The sequence below is a fragment of the Camarhynchus parvulus genome, chromosome 8 (genome assembly GCF_901933205.1).
Source record: "Camarhynchus parvulus chromosome 8, STF_HiC, whole genome shotgun sequence".
NCBI classification, from domain to species: Eukaryota; Metazoa; Chordata; class Aves; order Passeriformes; family Thraupidae; genus Camarhynchus; species Camarhynchus parvulus.
Genome location: NC_044578.1, coordinates 1373776 through 1396047, shown reverse-complemented (window position 1 = coordinate 1396047; position 22272 = coordinate 1373776). Strand labels below are relative to the sequence as shown.

General features: G+C 52.7%; 1 protein-coding gene across 3 annotated transcripts in view; it reads left to right on the top strand.

Moving 5' to 3' along the window:
• PDE4B (phosphodiesterase 4B) overlaps positions 1-22272 on the top strand; it is a 171585-nt gene that overhangs the window by 86235 nt on the left and 63078 nt on the right. The gene's annotated exons all lie outside the window — the stretch shown is intronic.

Here is a 22272-nt window from a genome sequence, read left to right as displayed (position 1 = left end):
CCTGGCTGAGAAGCAGCTCCTGGATGGGAACATGGATAAGGGGGTTCCTGGAGCTGTGGGTTTGCTGAATATTTCCTTCTCTGATCTTCCCTGCTGAGAGTTTGAACCGAGGCGCCCTCGCGACACCTCCGAGCGGCGACTGTGGGGACAGGGCGGGGAAAGGATGGAAAATTTCCCGTTGTCCTGGTTTATTTTCCTTCTCAGGTGTTTATGAACCTCAATTTTCCTTTAAAAATTAATGAGTCCCTAAAACATCCTTTGCTGGAGCGATTCCATGGTGCCACCTCGGCACCTTCTCCCTGTTGCATTTTAATGAGCAGATGGAGCAGCTGCTGCTGCCTCTGCTGGGCCAGGGCAGGGGGACAGGGAGAGCCCAGGGGAATCCCAGAGGCATTTCCCAGCTTGGGGCTGGGACACCCAAAAACCTCCAAAACCTCATTTTGTAGGCAAAGATCCGCTGGTGGAGTTCAGGGCTGGAGTCTTTGGCTGGTGTGATCCATGTGGTCTTCCAGGGTGGATAGTCTATGGAATCTGTGGGAATCTAGAGATAATTTTATGTTCTGCGTCTTCAAATCCTGCATTCTGTGATCTCACCTACACACAAATATTCTGGGTTTACACAGAATTTATTCTCTGTAATCTCATTACGGTTTTTATTCGTTTAACCGTGGCTCTGGGATCAACCTACAGGTCAATATCTGTGTATAGGAATTAAAATATCCCCTGATCTATAAAGATATAAATAAAATAGAAACAAATACATAGAAATATCCAAGGCTCTGAGCCTTGGAATGGTGCTGGGGAGGGATGGGGTTGGCTTCTCCAGAGCACATCCTGCTCCTCTCGTGTGCAGTTCCAGGATAAGAGAACAGGAAGGGGAATGCTTGGAGAGCAGGAAGAATGCAGGGCCTGTATTAAAATTATGGAATCCTGGAATGGATTGAGTTGGAGATCATCTCATTCCATCCAGGGACACCTTCCACCATCCCAGGCTGCTCCAAGCTGGCCTGGGACACTTCCAGGGATCCACAGCTGCTCTGGGAAATCCATTCCAGGGCCTCACAGGGAGGAATTCCTTCCCAACATTTCTTCCTGACACCCAATCTAACCCAACCAATCTTGGGATTTTTCCCATGGCTTCCCCTTGAAGTTTAGCAGGGGCAGTTGTTGATTTGGTTTGGAAAGTTCCTCCTGAGGACGAGCCCCAGTAAGCCAAGAAAGAGGAATATTGGGTGGGAAGTGTTAATTTATTTGCCAGATTTACAAACGAAGGGAAGGGGAGAGATGCTGTGCATTAATTATGGACAAAATCAATGCCCAAAGAGCTCAGGAAGTGATGGAAGAAAGCATTTCCTTTGGAGAAAGGAAAACCCCATTTCTGGGGCTGCAGGAGAACAGAAATCATTTCAGCTGTAGGAGCTGAAACAAACCCTGAGCAGCCCCGAGTGCCACCGGCGGAGATGGTCAGGGATGGGGCTGGGACAGATCAGAGCCGTGGGACCAGCCAGGGAGGGTTCAGCTGATGGAAACTGTGCAGCTCAAAGGGAGCCTTGGCAGCGTGTGGATTTGTGAAGGAAGGGTTAAAGCTATCCCAAGAAAATTCCCTTCAGCTGTGCCCAGGTGAAAACAAAGCCAGTTCTTCACCAGTGCTGGCCTAGCTTGAGTCAGACTGAGCCTTGCTAAGCCAGGCCTGTGTAAGCTCCTGGTTGCTGTTCAGAGCCCACACAGGGGGTGAGACTCATTAGTTCCCGGTGAAAATGTCTTCAGGGATTCCTTTCCTCTGGAATAAAATGTTTTGGGCTTCTTTGGAGCTTCTCCCTCCTCTGTTCCATCATCCCAAAGGAAATTTTGAACTGGATCTTCATCCTGGCCTGGGGGAAGGAGTCCTGCCCATGGCAGGGGTGGGATGGGATGAACTGTCAGTCTCCCAAACCTTTCCATGATTCCATGGATGACCTTTATCTTCCAGGTTCTCCCCCAGTCCCGGAGAGGAGCTGCTGGCCTCCATCCCCTCGTGGCCAGTGTGGGGCCTCGGTCACTGTGGCTTTGGGCTGCACAGGGGAGGGCTCTGCTCTGTGCTCAGTGTGGGAATGGGGCTTGGAACTCATTTTGGGGAAGTGGAAGCTGGGATTGCAGCAGCACAGCAGTTCCTCTGGAGCAATGTGGGAATTTGTGGTTGCTCACAGGGATGGCCCCAAACTCAGGCCTGACACTGAGCTGCAGAGGCTGAGGTTGGGCGGGGGGGGGAGCAGAAACTCTGTCCTGAGGTGAAGTGGTGGGATCACATCCCAGGATTTCTGACAGCTCAGAAATCTTGGAGAGGCCCCAGCTCCCTGATAGCAGCTGGAGTGGCAGGACTATCTTTGTGTTGGGATATAAACAGATTTATCAGTGCAGTGATAACCACGGGACCAGGAGTCACCCTGACCTTGGCTCCCTCTGCTCCCTGGTTCAGGCTGAGCCGTGGCACTTGGATGTGAGGCTGGAGGGGTTTTCCATAATGTGGTACCATAATCATGGAGTTACTGAGGTTGGAAAAGCCCCCTGAGACCACCGAGTCCCCCAGCACTGCCAAGGCCACCCGTGTCCCCAGGTGCCACATCCACAGGGCTTTTAAATCCCTCCAGGGATGGGGACTCCACCCCTGCTCTGGGCAGCTGTGCCAGGGCTGGCAAGGAAGAAATTTTCCCAAATATCCAATCTAAACCTCCTCTGGGACAACTTGAAGCTGTCTCCTGTTGTCCTGTCACTGCTCCCTGGGAGCAGAGCCCGATTTCCCCCTCATTTTGTGGGCAAATTTCACTTCGATTTTTGTATTGACTTTCAAAATACTCAAGGTTTGCTCTGGGAATTAACACTCCCCAGATCTGTGGGTTAAACCTTCCAGCCACCTTATTTCCATGGATTTCAGCTGGATCTTAAACCATTTTGGTTCTCCTGACGGATTAATTCCGCAGCCTCCTATAAATAGGCAGGATTTCCAACAAAGCGATGATTTATATGCAGCAGGTAGATTTGAGAGACAGAACTCTGAAATCTGTAGGCACAATTTAGAACAGGAGAGGCCAAATATTCCTCCTGCTCTCACAAGAGCCTGGAGGAAGCACAAAGAGCTCGCTGTGTCTGCAGCAGAGACAATGCCTGCCTGGAAGGGAGCTGGGAGCCACTGATGGGATTTAATTGGCAGCGTTTGGCTGGGGGGGAGCTGGGTGTGGAGGGGCTCTGGGGAGCAAGGGGCTGGTGTTTAATCATTGGTATTTAGTGACCTTTCCCTTCTCCTCAGGCTGGGTCTTTTCAAGTTGTTCCTGGCTGTGTTTTCCCGCTGCTTTTGAAAGGCAGGAGATGAGAGTGAGAGGCTGCTCCTGACGTATTTGCATTTCCATATTTCCATTCCTTACCTTCACTTCCAGGGAAGGAATCTGGGTAGCTTCATTGGGATGGGAAACTTTACGGATGAGTTCCTGGACATCTGTGCCTGCCATGCTCACAGAGCTGCTTTTCCAGGCTATTCCTCCTCCTCCTCCTGCTCCTTGCCTTGTCCAAGGGGCTCAGTCCAAGTCCCCCTTGGCTGCAGAGACCCCTCGGGGTGGAGGAGCTGCTCCCCAGCCTGCTCTGGTGTCCTCAGTGTGCATCCCTTGGGAGGGGTGACAGCCAGGGAGGAGCAGGAAAACCCAGGATGACTTTCCTGGGTTTCTGTGACTCCAGGAGGAATTGGAGCTGCTGGAACAACCCCAGAGGAGCCCCTGGAGCTGCTGCAGGGCTGGAGCCAGGCTGGGACACCTGGGGGTGCTCACCTGGAGAGGAGAAGGATCCAGGCAGAGCTCAGAGCCCCTGCCAGGGCCTGAAGGGGCTCCAGGAGAGCTGGACAGGGACTGGGGACAAGGGATGGAGGGACAGCACACAGGGAATGGCTCCCACTGCCAGAGGGCAGGGCTGGATGGGAGATTGGGAATTGGGAATTGTTCCCTGGCAGGGTGGGCAGGGGCTGGGATGGAATTCCCAGATTTGCTGTGGCTGCCCCTGGATCCCTGGCAGTGCCCAAGGCCAGGCTGGGCATTGGGAATGGGAGCACCTGGGACAGTGGGAGGTGTCCCTGCCATGGCAGGGGTGGCACTGGGATGATCCTTGAGGCCTTTTCCAGCCTGAACCATTCCAGGATCCTGTGAATGCAAGCTCAGCTCTCAGCATTTCTAAGAAGTTCTGGGGCTTTTTTCACTCTCACATCTTAGCAGGCTTAGGAATGAGATTCCTGTTCTGAAAGCCTGATCAGGATTTCTTTCCTAACCCTCTTCTCCAGGGGCTAATAACTGGGATATGGATTTCTTTTAGCTCCAATTCCCTGGCAGATTAGCCAATCTCAGGCACTCAGTGAGCACCACGATGCAAAAGGAGTTTCTTTTCTTCTTTCCAGCAGAAAGAAGTGAAATTTAATAAGGGAAATTTGGGCTACCTGCTGACCTGGAGTTTGTCACTCACAAAGAATCCCAAAGTTCAGTGAATTGTTCTGTTTAACACAGCCCCACAGCTTGTGGTTTGCAGCTCTGCCATCCTGAGAGCAGCTGGGCCAGGCCCCTGCAATTTATCCCCTTGGAAGGTGGGAACAATGGAAGAGTTTTTCCAGGGCTGGGCCACATTCCCAGGCACTGTGCTCGAGTTCTTCTGCACAGGATAAATCCAGGTGCCCCCTGTGTCCGAGTTCCCTTCCCAACAGAGAGCAGGGCAGGTGGATGTTGGGAATTCCCTCTGCTCCCCAGGGCCAAAGCTCAGCCCAAGTTTAATCCTAAGAACTAAACAAAGGATTTTCCAGTGCTTTTCCCTGTCCTGGCGTCCACAGGAGCCTCCTCAGGACTTCTCAAAGGTGTGATTAAAAAGCTTTCCCTCCAAACTGCATCCCTAAACCCATCAGCATCATCAGCATCATCAGCATCATCAGCATCATCAGCATCATCAGCATCATCAGCATCATCCCTCTGCCCTGGGAACTGGGGGCTCTGGCAGAGGGATTGAGCTCTGGGACCAGACAGGGAACGTCTTTGCTGCTCATGCTGAGGGCAGCCACTGCAGAAAGAAAGATTCTGGAGCTTAGAATGGTGGAAACGTGGAATATAGAATCATGGAATCATGGAATGATGGAGTGATGGAATCAGGGAATCACAGAATCCTGGAATCACAGAATGTCCTGAGCTGGAAGTGACCCAGAGGGTCGAGCCCAGCTTGTACCTCAGAGCACCTTCATTCCGTGCGCTATGAAATGCTTTTTTAATGAGGGCTGGAAAAGCATTCCCTAAACCATGTGAGCTCCAGTGCAACGAGCCATTCCATCCCCTCTGGAAGCACTCAAAGTGTCCTTCACAGCCCTTGCATTGTCGTGGTTCACTTTATCACAGAATCCCAGCCTGGTGTGGGCTGGAAAGAGCCTTGAAAATCCTCCGATCCCAGGAGCTGAGGCTGAGGCAGCTGGGCTGACCCTCGCTGCTCATTTTATTCGTGTTTTGATTGATTCAAAAACCCGATGAAGGGTGTGAAGAAAGGCAAACAACCCAGCGAAAGGTTCGGGAGGGAGACAAACCCCTCGTTGCGCGGCTGCTGGAGGAGCCGCCAGGTTTTTCAGCCTTTCCTCGCCCAGTTCAGACGTGCGGGGCTGCTTTGAAAGCTCCCGCTGACGTCAATGGAGCGGCGGAATGGGAGCATCCGCACATCCCAGCCCTGCCCTGGCTGCGCTCCAGCCCCGGGCTGCTCCCAAAAAACCTCCCCGGCGCCCAGGGGATCGCCTGGGTCCGGCACAATTAACAACAGCCACATGAGGGATGCGTTAAAGTGCTAACGCTGCTCCTTCATGCTGGAGTTTTCGGTTTTTTCCGGGAGAAAAAAGCAAATTTCCAAGTGGCGAAATTATTGCTTGGCTTAAAAAGGGGTTTAATAATCATTTTATAGGGTCTATTCATCATTTTATAGGGTCTGCTTCTCCCCAGCCCCAATTACTTGAGTGCTTTTGTTGCTTTTTTAATGTAAACTCTTATTTATAAGTCTCATTTTTTTTTTATGTAACTCTAAATTCTAGGGCAGAAAATGCCTGCGAGCCTTTCAGAGCAGTTTCGCTTTTTTTAGCTTTTTGTTGGAAGGAAGAGCCTGGGAAAAACGTGTTAATTGTCTCAGTGTGGGAATGCTGCAGAGCAGCTCGGCGGGAAGCAGCCCGTGACACCGAGCTGATGGATTCCTGCCGGGAGCCCTCATCCCACACATCCCGGGGCTTTTCAGGGATTGTCCCAGCACATCCGACCTTTCTGAGCGCAGGGCAGCATCTCCTCGGCCCCCACGGGGCACGGGAGTGGGAATTGGATTCCCTTCCAAAGGAGCATCCCTGAGCACCCACGGGTGGGTCCTTGGGAAGAGGCTGCTCCTGGCCAACCCTGGGCTCTCCTGCCAGTGGGAAATGGAGCCTTTGGAGAGAGAAAACAAAATAAACCAGAGCCTGGGGGCTGCTGGGCTTGGAAAGGGCACCTGGGGCTGGGGCACTGCGGCTTCACCGCGGGTTTATCCCAAATCAGATCCCAGGTTTGTCCCGAAACAGCTCCCGGGTTTATCCCAAATCGGCTCCTGGGTTTATCCCAAATCAGCTCTTGGGTTTATTCCTGAAGTCAGCTCCCAGGTTTATCCCAAATCAGATCCAAGGTTTATCCTAAAATCAGCTCCTGGGTTTATCCCAAATCGGCTCCTGGGTTGATCCCAAATCGGCTCCTGGGTTGATCCCAAATCAGCTCTTGGGTTTATCCCAAAATCAGCTCCTGGCTTTATCCCAAATCAGCTCCTGGGTTCATCCCAAAATCAGCTCCTGGGTTTATCCTGAATCAGCTACCAAGTTTATCTCAAATCAGCTCCAGGGTTTGTCCCAAAATCAGTTCCTGGGTTTATTACTGAAATTAACTCTGTTTCTCCAGGACCTTTCCAGGCAGATTCCATCCCAAGCAGGGAGAGCTTGGCCTGGCTCTGGCATCATCCCTGGGATTGCAGTGGGAAGTTTTAGGGAGTTTTTGCTGTGCTCCCTCAGGTGTTTGTATTTCCATGTTAATTCCAAATAAACTTGAACAATTCCGGTAATGAGCAACAGCAAGACTAAACCTAATTCTGTGGTGGTTACCACAGAAACTTCATGAAAATTCCCACTTTTCTGATGGAACATTCCCACATTTCATTTTCTGCCTGTTTAGGTTTGCCTGGATTGGATATCAGCAGGAAATCTGGGGTTGTAATACAAATGGGAAATGTGGGATTTGGGATTAGGGCAATTCCCTTCCATGTCCCTGTGCTCCCACTCAGTGTGAGGAAATGAGGCTCTGTGTTCCCTGCAAGCTCCAGGATATTCCAGCCCCATGTTTCTCCCTGTTTTCTGAGATGGAGGCCATAGGTGTAGGTTTGCTGGTGAAATGGGAGTGAGGTGAATTAATCCAAAGGGTTGGATTCCTTTCTAAAATATTGTTAGGAGCCATGGATGAAAGATGATGGGTTGATGATATAAACTCCTGGAGTTATTGCATTATTTGGTGTTTTTTTTGGGTAGGAATACAGAAAAAACAAAGGACTGGGAAAAGCAAACATGGCTGGCAAAGATGCCCAGGTAGTGCTGGGGATTCTTGCTCCCACAGGATTAACCTTTGCCATGGATAGCTGCCAGAAAAGCAGATTTTCCCCACTGGAAGCAGCAAATTCCAAGGGGAATCTGGAGCTTTTGGATTCCAGGGGTTTGGGAAGCCCCAGCAGGAGCCAAGCACAGCAGCTGGGATGGGTGGGATCCTTCCTGGGAGGCAGGGAATGGGGCAGGAGCTGCCTGTGACTGACAGGGTTTTTATGGCTTTTAGGAGAGCACAAAATAAACTTGGAGCTCTCAGCTTGAGGCTCCCATCAGGGCAGCTGGGGCTGGAGCTGAGGATGGGAGTGGGCAATCCATGAGGGGCATCCATGGGATCCCACCAGGACAGGCATCCATGGGATCCCACCAGAACAGCATCCATGGGGTCCCACCAGGACAGGCATCCATGGGATCCCACCAGAACAGCATCTATGGGATCCCACCAGGACAGGCATCCATGGGATCCCACCAGAACAGCATCCATGGGATCCCACCAGAACAGCATCCATGGGGTCCCACCAGGACAGCATCCATAGGATCCCACCAGGAATGGCATCCATGGGATCCCACCAGGACAGGCATGCATGGGATCCCACCAGGACAGCATCTATGGGATCCCACCAGGACAGCATCCATGGGATCCCACCAGAACAGCATCTATGGGATCCCAGCAGAACAGCATCCATGGGATCCCACCAGGAGAGGAGCTCCAGGAGCTGGGATCACCCAGCTGGGAGGGATTCCAATCTGCAGGAGGATGAGGGGGATTCCTGGGGTGGGAAGGTTGGAGAAATGAGACATAAACACTTGGTTTGCTGCGTGTTGGAGAAGGAGAGGGAGCAGGGAAGGGCTGGACGTGGGTAGCGGGAAAGGTGAAGTGAGGATGAAGCCAGAAGTGCTGGGAATAACGTGAGAGATAAAGTGGAAGTCTGGGCAGGGCCGTGTGGAGCAGCAGCCTCGGTATCTAGGGCAGCACTGACGTCTTTCCTGGGAAGGCAGAGCAGCTCAGGAGCTCGGGGCTGGAAGCAGCAAACGAGGCAGATCCAGCACGAGGCAGGGCTGGGGACACCTGCAGGAGCCCTCCCAGGTGAGGCCCCACCTGCAGAGCTGCCCCAGCCCTGGAGAGAGCTCAGAGGAGGCCCCGGAGCTGCTGCAGGGCTGGAGCCCCTCTGGAGCCAGGCTGGGACACCTGGGGGTGCTCACCTGGAGAGGAGAAGGATCCAGGCAGAGCTCAGAGCCCCTGCCAGGGCCTGAAGGGGCTCCAGGAGAGCTGCAGAGGGACTGGGGACAAGGGATGGAGGGACAGCACACAGGGAATGGCTCCCACTGCCAGAGGGCAGGCATGGATGGGAGACTGGGAATTGGGAATTGTTCCCAGTGAGGGTGGGCAGGGGCTGGGCTGGAATTCCCAGATTTGCTGTGGCTGCCCCTGGATCCCTGGCAGTGCCCAAGGCCAGGCTGGACACTGGGGCTGGGAGCACCTGGGACAGTGGGAGGTGTCCCTGCCATGGCAGAGGTGGCACTGGGATGATTTTTAAGGTCTCTCCCATCCCAAACCATTCCAGGATCCATAGTGCAATTAAAATCCCTATACCTGTGTAATTAGCTGTTAGGTACCTGCATGTGTTCTCTGGCCTCCAGTGCCACACCAAGGTGTGTTTGCCACTCTCAGGGAATATGAAGATTCTTTGGGAATTGTAGGACATATCCCCAAATGGGTGAGACTGACAGAGTGACAGGGCTGGGAAAGGCCTTTCCCCATCTGACGTCACAACCTCATTTCCAAACAGGTTCTGCTCTTTCATCTCCTGGTGTTTATGCACATCTCAAAGTGCAGCTGCTGCCTTCACCTCCCAACACACTCACTGCAAAGAACACTGGGAACATCCCAGGCTTCCTTCTGGCATGAATAGAAGCCCTGTGCATTATCATAGAATCCCAGACTGGTTTGGGTTGGAAGGGACCTTAAAAATCCCTCAGTTCCGCCCCTGATGGAGGGACACCCTGGGCAGGGACCCCTCCCACTGTCCCAGGCTGCTCCAAACCCATCCAGCCTGGCCTTGGGCACTGCCAGGGATCCAGGGGCAGCCACAGCAAATCTGGGAATTCTATTCCAGGGCCTGCCCACCCTCCCAGCCAGGAATTCCTTCCCAATATCCCATCTCAATCTACCCATTTTCAGTTTACAGCCATTCCCTGTGTGCTGTCCCTCCAGGCCTTGTCCCCAGTCCCTGTCCAGCTCTCCTGGAGCCCCTTCAGGCCCTGGCAGGGGCTCTGAGCTCTGCCTGGATCCTTCTCCTCTCCAGGCTGGGCATTCCCAGCTCTCCCAGCCTCCACAGTCTCTTCCTGTTGGGTTCCCTGTGTCCCATCCCTGGACCTGTTCCCTTATGTTTTCCTGATTCCATGGCTGTTTTTCTCTCTATATAGTTTTACTGCAGGAGGATCTCCTCTGCTGCCAGGACAGAAGTGTGGGATTGGGAATCATTCCCTGAAAGCCCCTGGGGTCAGTTTAGGCCGTGCCTATCCTCGGGATGGCAGCAGAGCCCTCCAGGCCGAGCGTGCCCCATTCCCTGAATTCCAGTGAAACATTCCCATTCCCCACAGGCAGTAAAACACTGCCCAGTTGTGTTTGCATGGCAGGGCCACATCAGTGCTGCCCCAGAGCTGTTCCCTGCTGGCTGATTGTCCATGCAGCACACACAGGAGCGGGATATTCTGGGATCCATCCCGGGAACAGCCGTGACTCATCAGCTGCAGCAGCAGCCAGGAGATGAGGAGCTATTTATTACAGCTCTTCCAGGCTGTGAATTCTTCTGAGCAGCCAGTTCAGCTAGGAATTATGTAATTATTCCTCCTGGATGGTTTCTCTTATTGGTTTGTAATTACAAAATCTTCGCAGCACACTCCTGGATTTTCAAATGAAATCCTGGGAATGACCTAATGTGAGAAGAAGGGAGAGATTCAATCTTCCTTGTTTATGTTTGTGTTGTTTGGCTTTAGCAGGGATGGCTTTGCACAAACTTCACCTTTTTTTTTTTTTTTTTGTGAAACAGTTTCACTCCTCCTTTACTGGTTTGGAAGTTGATAAACAAATGTTTGGGATGAAATCATCTGGCCTTGGAAGCTGGCAGGAGGGGAATTCCATGTGGGAGTTCCCGGCTTGCTGGGTGGGAGAAGGGCTGGATCTGGAGCTGTTGGAGTTGTCCTCATGCCTCCCAAGCGCTGGCTCATCCCAGAGAGGGGTGAGGAGATCCAGGGCTCTGTGGGGAGGGAGGGAGGGAGGGAGGGAGTGCTGCCCTCCCCCAGCTCTCCTGGCTCCCATGAGCAGCCAGCACTGCCCGTGCCTGCTCATCCCAGAAGGGACAGGAGATTACTGACAACCCCTTTCTCCTAAAACAGAGAGGGAAGTGGGTGTGAAACCCTCTGAGGCTCCAGGAGCAGGAGCTGGGGGTGCTCCTGGTGCCACCCACGGCCCCCGGAGCTCTGGAGCAGCATTCCCAGCCCAGAGTGTCCCTTTCCAGCCCTCTGGGAAGCAGATCCTGCGCCCCATGCTCAGGGGAATCAGGATCAGGATCAGGATCCTGCTCTGTGGCATCCAGGAGAGCTGAAAGCCGGGAACTGGGCATCTGGCTCCTGACAGGCTTTGCTGAGGGGGTTGGATAAATATTTCTTAGTTTTAATCCCCAATAAAAGAGCTAAAGGCCACACCCTTGGATTTATAATCTCAGCACTGTGCTGTAAACTGATCACAGCCTGAGTGTTCCAAAAGTCACACATAGGGTGAGCTGGCAGAGCTCTTGGAAAGCTCTAAATCACATTTCAGTGCCCAGCTATCCCAGGGAAGTCTATTATTCTTACACTGATCGTGGATAATTTGGCTCTAATCTTTATTCTATGCTCTGTTTTGATTTTGCTGGTCAATTTTTATCACTCCCTTAGGAAGAGACATTTAAAGATGGTTTGGCAATGAGTTTGGAAGGAGAGATTAATTCAAAATCTGAAGGTGGTGGTGGAATGGGTCTGTCTCAGGTGCCTCACTCAAACTCCTATTGGCTCTTTCAAATCAGAATTATTTTTTCCCCAAGATCGTGTAGGATCGTGGAGTGGTTTAGGTTGGAAAAGCCCTCTCAGACCATCGAGTCCAACCTTGCCCCATGTCCCCAATGCCATATCCACAGGGATTTTAAATCCCTCCAGGCATGGGGACTCCACCCTGCCCTGGGCAGCTGTGCCAGGGCTGGAGAACCTTTCCATGAAGAAACGTTCCCAATATCCCAGGTGGGTAAGGAAGGAGCCATCCCATTTCTGATGGTCTCAGAGTCCCTGGTCCCCGCTCCTGTTTTTTGGGAACCATTTCCTCTGCAAGTCCCTTCTGCCAGCCGTGGGATCAGTGGCTCAGTGTCCCTGCCCACCTGTGCCCAGCTCCAGGACCCCTGGAACATTCCTTGGCCTTGGCTGAGCCTCGGGCTGGGTGGGATTAGGGAATGCGAACGGGGCAGGCTGAGCCTGAACAAACTCTACCCTGAAGGCAGGCAGGAATTTCTTACAGCTCATCCCTGTGTGAGCTAAAGCAGAATTCCCGCACGTCAGCGCTTCCCGGCTCCCCAGAGCCCCGCGGCATCGGGGCCGGTCACATCACAGGCATCGGGAATGATTTCACGGCCGGGCTGACTCAGGGAAAATCCCGGGCTTGGGAAAGGCTGAGCTGAGCCCGGCAAAGCGGGGCAGGAAAAGCTGAGCCGAGCCTGGCAAAGCGGGGCAGGAAAGGCTGAGCCGAGCCCGGCAAAGCGGGGCAGGGAAAGGCTGAGCCGAGCCCGGCAAAGCGGGGCAGGGAAAGGCTGAGCCGAGCCCGGCAAAGCGGGGCAGGGAAAAGGCTGAGCCGAGCCCGGCAAAGCGGGGCAGGGAAAGGCTGAGCCCACAGAGAGGCTCCGTGGGCGACTCCGTTTGGTCTGAGACTGCTTTTGGGACCAAAATCTTCCTGTTCTCCTGAACAAACCTTCCCTGGTGGCCCCGAGTGAGGAGCAGACGCGACTCCCTGGTTCTGTGTGATCCCACCTCAGTCCTGGTGCTGGATAAATTCTCCAGTCCCTGGAACCACCTCGGCAGGGCTGGGGGACCCTGGAACCAGAGGGAGCAGCTGGATCCCAGCTGTTGGCACTCAGGGACACTCCCGAGGACAGAGATTTACTGGGGCACAGTGGCACTGAAGGAGAGGCTCTGTCTGTATCTCTCCATTTAAGTGCATAAAAGAACTCTGGAAAATCCAGAGAATAACTATTGGCCGAAGGAATTGAGGTGTGTGAGTGAAGGCTTGAAGTGGGGCTGTATTGAATGTCCCAGTTTCCCTCAGATCACAAAAAGCTCTGACATTTTTCATCCATAAAGACATTAAATTGTTTGGAGTGGAGGCTGGAAGAACAAGCTGACCCCCTTTTGCTTTGCTGCGTCCAAATTGTGCAGTGTAAGAATTATTCCATTAAACTCTGCCCTCACTGCTGCTCTCCCAGACCAGTTTAACTCCAGGAATGAAAGCCCAGCTGATGACAGATGGAATATGATGGGTTTATTTCAGATTAAGAGTGTTAAAAAGTGGGTTCTGGCAGAAAAAAAACCCCAGCCATGTTTTCCTGAGGAGACACAGGAAATTGTCAAAGCTCTAAGAAATTGTCACCTTGCGTGAGATCTGACCGGGCAGCACAGCAGCTGTGGAGGAGGAATTGTGTGAGGCTGACAAAGGTCAGTTCTTCATCCAGGCTGGGGCTGCAGGGGTCCACAGGCAGGGGGAACATTCCGTGGAATCATCCTGTCCCCTGTGCCCTGGGCAGGGACACCTCCCACTGTCCCAGGTGCTCCCAGCCCCAGTGTCCAGCCTGGCCTTGGGCACTGCCAGGGATCCAGGGGCAGCCACAGCAAATCTGGGAATTCCATCCCAGCCCCTGCCCACCCTGCCAGGGAACAATTCCCAATTCCCAATCTCCCATCCAGCCCTGCCCTCTGGCAGTGGGACCCATTCCCTGTGTGCTGTCCCTCCAGGCCTTGTCCCCAGTCCCTCTCCAGCTCTCCTGGAGCCCCTTCAGGCCCTGGCAGGGGCTCTGAGCTCTGCCTGGATCCTTCTCCTCTCCAGGTGAGCACCCCCAGGTGTCCCAGCCTGGCTCCAGAGGGGCTCCAGCTCTGCAGCAGCTCCTTGGATCTTTCCAGAATCAGAGATGGAGTTTCTGAGTATTGACCAGCCCCTCATGTCACCCTTCAAGAAACTCTGGAGTTCCATCCTCCCTTCAGGAGAGCTGGAGTTTCTTGGGCTGGTGCTGCAGGGCTCCAGGCTCCCAGCAGCACTGCCAGCCCAAATCCTGTCTCTCTCTGCTTCTCCGAGTTTGTAAATTTGCCTGTCACCTATTTTTATGCAGTTTAATATCTTTCCTGTGGCTTCTTTTTCTCTCCTGTTATTAGAGAAGCAAAGGAAGAGCTCTCCTGGGCATGAGTGAGGAGCTGTGTAATGGGTTGCAATGGCTCCATCCAAACCATTGTGCTCTGCCTTGTGAATATCTATTTAATCAGTGGTTTTAAAAGAGCTGATTTGTGCTGAGTGATTTTTCTTTCTTAGACTGCAGCAACAGTCTCATCCTCTTGAGAGGATGCAGCGCAGGCAGTCCAGCTATTCTGGGCTTCAATGGCCCCATTGAGCTGGGAAGAGGTTCAGGAGCAGGGATCCATTGAGATGATTGTGGCAAGGAGCTCTGCAGGGGCTCTGCTGGGATGAAGCACCAGGGTTTATTAACTCAGCCATTCCACTCAATCAGAGGCTGGGCTGTGTTTTCTACTTGCAGATTTGCTGTGCTTTAGGAGTTAGGCCAGCTCTGGGTGTTTTAGAGGCACCCAGCTTTCAGGTCTTGCTGCTGGAGGGAGCTTTGCTGTATCAGAGCTGCCCTCAGCACGTGTGCCTGAGGTGGCACTGCTGCCTCTCTGCCACCCCAGGACAGTCACAGGGGACCAGAGCCACCAGTGTGGCCATGGTTACATTCTCAGGCTGTCTCAGTGGCTTTTTGCTCCCCCCTCTTGGAAAAGGGTTGGGGTTCATCATGCCTTTGCTCACTGCAGGTACAAATCTAGCCAGAATTTGTGTTTTGAGTGGTGAGTTAGCGCTCAGAGAAGCACTGCTGGGTTTAGGTGCAATCCCAGAGAGCATCCCTTGCAAGAGCACAGCACAAAGCCATCATGGGTGTGTTGTGAGCAGCAATAAATCTCTGACCTGAGCAGGGTGAGCCCTGCCCAGCTCCCCAGGCTGGCACACACTGCTCCCCTCCCTCCTGCCCTGAGCCCTGCACAGCCCCCCTTGCCCAAACACAGCAGCACCTTGGCACAAGGCACAGCCCAACTGTTCTGGCTGAGAGCTCAGCGCAGGAGGCTTTGACACGAGGCTTTTGTTGTCCTCTCCTTATCTTGTTTGCTCCTCACATGATCACCAGCAGGCCCTGGCTATCTGTGTGGCATTTGCTGTCCCCTGGGTCAGCTGTTCTGCAGGGTGACACCGGGGTATTAATAGACACTGTCACGCTGGGCTCTGGCTGAGGGCTATCAGGACAATGCCCTTGTTTGCCTCTCACCCTGGCTCTGCATGCTGATGGCTCCCAGAGGCTGTCAGGGCCAGCAGCCAGCCCCAGGAACATCCACCCAGTGCCACAAACACCTCCTGACCTGGGAACCCAGGGCTGGCCCGAGAAGGACAAAAGGAGACGGATTCCTGCTGGAGGCAGGGTCCCCCAGAGCTGTGACACAGGGACACATCCAGGTGCCTTTGGAATATCTCCAGAGAGAAGCTCTGTGACCTCCCTGGGCAGCTGTTCCAGTGCTCTGCCACCCTCAGTGTAAAAAAGTTCTTCCCCATGTTCAGGTGCAATTTGTGTTTTAGTGTACGGCCATTGCTGCTTGTCCTGGGGCACCACTGAAAGGTCTGGAACCATCTAGTCCAGCAGCTCCTCATCATTTCAGGTGTTTTTATCAGCTCCTCACTAATTTCAGGTGTTTTAATCAGCTCATCACCAGTTTCAGGTGTTCCCAGCAGTTCCTCACCAGTTTCAGGTGTTTTTATCAGCTGCTCACTAATTTCAGCTGTTTTTATCAGCTCCTCATAAGTTCAGGTGTTTTTATCAGCTCCTCACTAATTTCAGGTGTTTTTTATCAGCTCCTCATTAATTTCAGGTGTTCCAGCAGCTCCTCACCATTTTCAGGTGGTTTTTATCAGCTCCTCCCTAATTTCAGGTGTTTTCACTAAATCCTCATTAATTTCAGGTGTTCCCAGCAGCTCCTTACCAGTTTCAGGTGTTTTTAATCAGCTCCCCCCTAAGTCCAGGTGTTTTCACTAAATACTCACTAATTTCAGGTGTTTTCACTAAATCCTCATTAATTTCAGGTGTTCCTAGCAGCTCCTTACCAGTCTCAGGTGTTTTCATCAGCTCCTCCCTAATTCCACGTGTTTTCTCTCCTGTGTTCCATGGTGAACTCCACCATCTCTTCCCCCCATGGGAGTAACCCCTCAGAGCCTGCTCTCTGCAGGTCTCACCACCCCAAATGTTTCCACACAGTGAGTCAATATTTTTAAATGGATCCACTTTGGCCATCGATTGCCTCTGCCTACTCATTCTTCATTAGCTCAGGTCAAAGCCTTTATCAATACCCTTTATCAATAGCCCAAAACACCCAGGATGGCTCAATTCTCATTAGCTTGGGAATGAAGCTGTAACTGCAATCAGATACAATGATTTTGTGCCAGGCCCACACATTTGTGCTTACTCACACTGCAAACTTCACCTTCTGTGTAATTAAGCATTAATTAATCGTAGCAAGTGCTCTGCTTGTATTTATCCCAAATTTCCAAGTGGCTGTGGCTGCTTTGTTGTGTTGTTTGATGCTTCTGGACTTGACAACTTGTTTCAGATTTTAGTTTTGGGCTGGTTTTGCTCAGTGCCCCCACATCTCTTATTTCTTTTGAAAAGCTTTATGGTTTGGAGGAAGTGACTCCAAAACAGTGATTCCAGCAAGTGATTTTCAACATGAAACAGAGCTTCTAAGGGATCATTAATTAAGGAAGATCAAAATGAGCCCTGGAGCAGGTCTGGAGAGGATTTGCAGGTCTAGGGAACATTAACAGTGTTATTAAATGATATTTTGGGTGCCAGCAGCACTCTATCTGTTTTCACATCAGGGAAATCATCCCAAGAGGGTTTGATTTGCTGCCTGACCCCACCATTTGGCACAAACCACATGAAATGTGCTGCAGGAGTTTTGCCCTGCCTGGATTTTTGGCCTCCCAATCATTCCTTTAAAAGGTTTTGTTCTTGCTGCTCACCACCTCTGACTTCTCTCCACGTTGGAGAAGATTTTTCTTCTGCTAAATCCAGTTTGCTGTCCTGAGTGATTAAAGCTCATTGCAGACCATGTGATTTAACAGCAGAAAATGAAAATCTGGGGTTTGACTTGACCCGCTTTTCCCCCCTTTTGTTTTGCAGCTGCCCGAGGAGGAGGGGCGGCAGTGTGGGCAGGCAGAGCTGTCCCTTCCGCCTCACCGGCCTTGAGAAAAATGCAAATTTATGGAAATACTGTCTGGGCTGGCAGGCTTTGTATTCCCTGGCTCTGCCTGCACGAGCTGAGCTGGGCATTTCACAGAATTGTGGAATCGTGGAATGGTTTGCATCAGAAGGGATATTAAAGCTCATCTTGCTCCTGCCGTGGCAGGGACACCTCCCACTGTCCCAGGTGCTCCAGCCCCAGTGCCCAGCCTGGCCTTGGGCACTGCCAGGGATCCAGGGGCAGCCACAGCTGCTCTGGGCCTCCCCACCCTCCCAGGGAACAATTCCTTATCCCAAGTCCCTCTCCAGCTCTCCTGGAGCCCCTCTAGGCCCTGGAATGGCCTTTAGGATCTCCCTGGAGCAATGTTTCATGAGTTACACTATTAATCCCACCAGGAATAACATCAAGTTGGTGTTTACCCCCATCACTCCCACAGGAAAGCTGTTCAGTGCTCTGGCTGCTCTCGAGGCACAGATTTCCCTCTGATTTCCAACCTCAGTTTATTCCTGTCCATTTTATCCCCTCTTGGTTTTACACTAGCGTTGTCCTTCGGTGATTTCCTTTGGTGCCTTTGCCTCAGGCACTTGTGACACCCCTGTGTGGGGAACAGCAGGTGCCATTCCCAACCTTGGCTGTGATCCCCGTGCCAAACCCCTCAGACAGAGCAAACCCTTTGTGCCAAAGGGCCAGGACTTTCCATCCCTCAGATTTTCCCCTCAAACAGCAGCAGGTGGCAGATGCTCGTGAGCTGGATGACGCAACCTTTGCACTGAGCTCCTGCTGGCCCTGAAATGATCAATGAGACCTCTGAAAAGATTGCCCTTGGAATCAGATCCCTGGGCTCTGACATTTGCTATCGCAGTGTCCTTTCCCGTGGATAGGAAAGATGGGGAGTGCAGGCTTTTGAGAGATGTGAAGCAAGGAAAATTTTGCTGAAATGTACCCAGCTGGATTAATTATTGTTAAAGGCCGAGTCTCCAAAGGATTTAAAGATCTGAATATCATCTTAGGACATTTCACTGTCTCTTTACTGACAGGCTCCACGGATCCCAATTATGGAGATAAATCCAAAAACCAGGTCAAATAATTATTCCATGAATCAAGTGGAAAGGCTGGATGCATTTCCAAGCACAGCAGCTTTCCACGCACCCATTGCTGGAGTTTTGGATGCCATGGGAGGGCTGGGGGAATTTAAAAGATTAGTGCAGGAAATGTGTAAATCTTCCACCTCAAAGGCTGCCTGTTCAGCTCAGGTGAAATGGAAGCTCTGTGGTGTCTGTGAGTTGTCACCACGGTTGTCACTTTGTTCCTGTCTCCTGTGTGGTTGACAGCAGATGAGAGGAGCTCTGTGAAGTGGGGCTGGCCGGAATGAAGCAGCTCAGAGCTTCCCCCCTGCTTGGAAAGGCAGAAGTGCCTCTGGAGCCGTGCCAGATCTCTGTTTAAGGGCAGGATGGAATAAAGCCTGGCTCTGGCCAGCAGCCTCCTGATGCTCCGGTTCTGTGCGGATCTGGGAATGCTTTCCTGTGTGCTGGGAGCACAGGGCGTTTGTGGAAGGGACCCTGGAGACCCCTGCTGAAGGCTTGGCTTTGGGAAGGGAGTTAAGTGCAGATTGCACTTCAGAGGGGTGGGAGATCCTTGAAGATACATCAATAAAAGATGGAATATAGGACTGGAGTTCCCCTTCCATTGCTGGTCATGTCCCGGTGGGGAAAGGCAGGGCTGGACCCCGTGTTCCCACTTGCTGGGTGGAATTATCCCCCCACACTGGTTCTGGGCAGGGATCAGGGCTTGTCCAGAAGGGCTGGAGGGTGTCCTGGAGCCCCACCAGAAGACACCAGTGTCCCTGTCACATGAGCCAGGCCACCACAGGCAGCCTCCAACATCCGTGTGCTGTGGATTGGGAGAGACAGTCTGAGAAATGCTGCAGGGCTTGGCTGGGGCTGGGAAGGCTGGGAAAGCTGAAGTGACACTGAACAGAGCAGAGCAGCCAGGCCAGGCTGGGGCAAACGCTGCCCTGTGGCTGGGATGGAAACATCTGTGCCGTGGGACAGCAGCGTGTCACAGAGCAGGTGCTGCCAAAATCCCGGCTCTGGAGCACCGTGCTGTCCCTGTGCCACCTGTCCCACCAGCCACGAGCCATCCCAGCATTTCCACAGGGAAAAGGGGCAGCTTTCCCCTGGGGAGACTCACCTGGGTTCTCCAAGCAGCAGAGGCACAGCTGGTGCTGGAGATGTGGTGCTGGGGAGCTGTGGGAGGGTGGAGGTGCTGGGCAGAAACGCCTGGAGGGCAAGCAGAGCTGTCAGTGCTGCACAGGGAGCGGCACCACAGAACCCTGGGGGAGTCTGCACTGGGAGCGACCTTCAGCTCACCGTGGGCATGGGCAGGGACACCTTCCACTGTGCCAGGGTGCTCCAAGCCTGGCCTTGGGCACTGCCAGGGATCCAGGGGCAGCCACAGCTGCTCTGGGCACCCTGTGCCGCTCATACCTTGGTATACCTCAGCTGGGTAGGAAGGGAAGCAACTGCTCCATCAGTTGTCAGCTGGAATAATTCCAGCAGGAAAAATCTCTTAGGAAATGGCATTGCTGCCCATGTTGGGAATGATCACACTCACATCCATATGTCTTTCCAAGCTCTGGAAGGAAAAATACAGGCAGGGTGTCTGCTTTGTTTGACTGTGCCTTGCATTTTCCAGAGATTAGTGGCAGAGAACCATTGGAAGAGGATAAAATAGCCCAGGATGTACATCTGGAAAAATAACAACTGGATTTTAGCGCTCAGGATTCCTTCTCTGGGGGACTTGAAACAACCCCATGATGTTCACTTGTTACAGGATAATGTCGAGCTGCTTATCTGTTGTAAACATTAAAAGGATTAAGTTTTTTGGAACCCTTTGTGCTAAGAGAGAATCCAAACTCATTTTTCCCTCCTGCTGTACTTTTCCAGCTATCTCCTGGTGTCTGCTCCAATCCCGCACGGTGCTGGATACAACCCCTGACATTTGCTGTGCAAACCAGGAGCCTCCCCAGGGTGCTGCTGGGTGGGTTCTGAGAGCTGGGAGGGCTCTGGGGACTCATTTTTACCTCGGGGCTCTGCTGAAGGTGGGTTTGGGTTGCAGAGGGAGCAGCAGCAGCTCTCGGGTCTGTTTTGGGCTCTGGCTGTGAGCAGGGCAGGGGCTCTGGTTGTTCTGTCTCTGTTGTACCCACTGAGCAGGAGAACAGGAACAGAGAGTGAATTAAAGTCACAGAATGGTTTGGATTGGAAGGAACTTAAAGATCATCCAGTGCCACCCCCTGCCAGGGCAGGGACACCTCCCACCAGCCCAGTTTGCTCCAAGGCCTGTCCGACCTGGCCTTGAACTTCTTTATTCAGAGATTACAAAGTCAAGTAAACACATCTTTTTGCTTTTGGATACATGCAGAGGCTTAATGATGTGTTTAGCAGCAGCTGACAGCTTCTGTTGCAAACACTTCAGTCAGTGCTGCCGGGCTGCTGTGCCAGGCAGCTGTGACAGCACAGGGAGGGGCTGCAGGGGCTGCTGCCTCCGTGTGGGGACACTGAGCTCTGGGGATTGTGGCATCACAGAGCCACAGACCAGGTTGGCTTCTGTGGCACCTAAACAATTATCCCATTCCACCCCTGCCATGGCAGGGACACCTTCCCCTGCTGCTCCAAGCCCCAGTGTCCAGCCTGGCCTTGGACACTGCCAGGGATGCAGGGGCAGCCACAGCAAATCTGGGAATTCCAGCCCAGCCCCTGCCCACCCTGCCAGGGAACAATTCCCAATTCCCAATCTCCCATCCATCCCTGCCCTCTGGCAGTGGGAACCATTCCCTGTGTGCTGTCCCTCCAGGCCTTGTCCCCAGTCCCTCTCCAGCTCTTCTGGAGCCCCTTCAGGCCCTGGCAGGGGCTCTGAGCTCTGCCTGGATCCTTCTCCTCTCCAGGTGAGCACCCCCAGGTGTCCCAGCCTGGCTCCAGAGGGGCTCCAGCCCTTGCAACAGTTCTGGGGCTTCCTCGGGGCTCTCTCCAGCAGCTTCAGGTCCTCCTGATATTGGAGCCCAGGGCTGGAGGCAGCTCTGCAGGTGGGGCCTCAGCTGGATAAAAAAGTCAGGAGCCACATGAGGGACAAACCCAGCAGAGGGGTTTGAACTTCTAAGGGATTCCTAAGAGTAACAGTGCTTTCCCTAAGTGGGAGAAGGTCGGGAGGGGAAGAAGGTCAGTAATGCCTGTGGAGCTGTGAGCTGTCACCCCGGGGAGCCCTGTGCCCCTGCCAGGCCTGTGCTCGGCTCCATGTGTCCCATCCTGGGCCATTAAGTGCTGATGGTTTCAAGCACAGCCCTTTCCACATGGGAGATTATTTAGGAAAAGCAGCAAGCTGTTCAGATAATGGGGAACAGGTGCACAGCATTAGAGAGCGGCCAGGCAGTGCAAGGAACAGCATTTTTCCTTGTTCGTGGTTCTAAGAATCCTGAGGGATGTCTTGGTGAGACTCAGGAATCTGAAAAAGGAGCTTTATAATTAACAAAGTCTGCCCAAACCTCTGGAAATATTTTGGAAACATTTGATTTCATGAAGGTGGTACTGTAGTTAGGAGATGGGTAGTGATGTCCTCAGGAATGACTCTGGGAAGGCAAAGCAGATGGTGAACCTTCTTGTAGAGTCAGTGCTATCATCCTCGGGAAAAGTGTAAATTCCCAACATAAACAAAAATCCTCGAGCCTGCCTGGTCTGCTGGGCTGGAATGTGTTTGTGTTTCATATTCCAGAGCAAACTGTGGGGCTGTGCAGCTCTCATGGAAACCACTTGACTGGCAGTGACGACTCGAATGACTCTGAATTACATCCAAATCGTGGCGCATTCCTGTTTCTCATTCCTTTTGCCAAATTTTGCCACATCCCACTACTGGTGGGCAATGCTAATCCAGGGACATCAGTTCCTGAAGCTGGTGAGGGGTCTGGAGTGGAAATACGAGGAACAGTTGAGGGTGCTGGGCTTGTTCCTCCTGGAGGAGGCTGAGGAGTGCAGCTGACTCTGCAGCTCCTCCCGAGGGCCAGTGGAGGGACAGGCACCGATTTATTCTCC